Below are 1,636 nucleotides of genomic sequence, written 5' to 3'. Positions count from 1 at the left end.
GAACTCTCTCCCCAGAAAGAAAACCGCCACACTGGACGGCAACAGGAAGGCTTAAAGTCGGAAGTGGCACTGGAGAGTTTCTACCTCGCCCCAAACTCGGAGCCATCAGCTCCCACCGATCTGCCTAGGAACCGCTTTGAGCCCTGCGCTCTTTCCCCACCGAACAGCAGCAGCAGATAGCATCTGAGAACCCTAGACAAAGAAACAGCAGAATCTCATCCCTCGATTTGTTTGCGCAGCCTTGTAGGTCTGCCCGTGGAGCCTCGGGGCTTTTTTTTTTTTGTTTTTGCAACGCAAACCACAGCTATTCTCTTGTTCTAACCTTATTGGTTTAAATGCAACAATTGAAAGGAGCACTGCTCCGTCTGACTCAACCTTGCTGCTTAAAAAAAAATTTATTATGTAAATGAACGCGCCCCACGCTATCTGAATAAACAGCTGTGTGAGAATAAGTTCTCGGAGACACTGTCGACACACATCTCCTGCTACAGCAGCTACCAATTACGAGCTTTGGGGAGTAGTTACACGTTATCTTTTATACTTTTCCAAAACTTTTTTCAGGCCCTGGAACTTGGGGAACCAATACTTCTCAATGTCTTTCCCCGAATGCACCAACTAACGGGTCTGGGAAAAATTGGGAAAAAAAATTAGAATGGCCATTTATATATTCAGTAGGTAGAGGGAGAAAACAAGCAAACGTGTAAGCTATTATCAGTTTAACAACGAAAGCCTGAATGATGATTCTGCAGTGATTTCTAGAGGGGCAAGGGTTACATGAGCAATTTGGGGGGGGTGGGGAGATATGAACCAGATAATAGTTCGGCGTTAATATTTGCAAATCATTTTTGGGAAAAGATTGATTTCATCTAGAACTCTCTGTTTACATTTTGCTCTTTTAAAAAATTCTAACTAAATTCAGAATCTACGCATGATAATCCACAACACTTATCTCGAGAGCTGAGCTATGCACTATTATGACTAAATTACAGCTTCAGTTTAAGATATTTACTTACTTTCATGTTTTAGGCAAATAAATGACTTCAGTTATTAGATTGATGACAACCATTATATTGATTTCAAATATTTAAAGGAGGTATCACTTATGTGCCTATTATATATTTTTCCTCTCCCCCCACCCCCCCCCACCCCCAGCTCTATACCGTAGTTCAAACACAAATGTTTATTTTGGTACTACTCACTCATCATAACCAATTCTCAACTCTAAAGTAAAATTTTTATACCCGTTGGATTTTCTTTAAAACTGTTTTGTCATTACCGATAATACTCTCCTACGTATTTGGTCTTTTATTAATAATAAAAAAGCACCCTTTTTAACGTCTCTTGCTTTGGTATGAAAGAGCATTTTTTAAATCACAGCAAATTCTTAAATGATTTTATGATACATTGCCAGATCACCAACTAAGAAAACAGATACGGTCTTACCTTTACTTCGCTAATTTATACATGAAAGCACCATTCTGATGCCACCACAACAAAAAGCTTCTAAGGAATAGAATGCAGTATGGACTGTCTCCCTCTCTGCCCCCTGAAAGGATGCCAACCTAAATTCCTCAGAAAGGAACGCTTCGTCAAACCTAAGAGCTTAAACTGCAAACTCACCTAGGATTTCATTTTG

This window comes from Crocuta crocuta, unplaced genomic scaffold (genome assembly GCF_008692635.1).
Source record: "Crocuta crocuta isolate KB4526 unplaced genomic scaffold, BGI_CrCroc_1.0 scaffold141, whole genome shotgun sequence".
NCBI lineage: Eukaryota > Metazoa > Chordata > Mammalia > Carnivora > Hyaenidae > Crocuta > Crocuta crocuta.
This window is presented reverse-complemented; position numbering follows the sequence as displayed.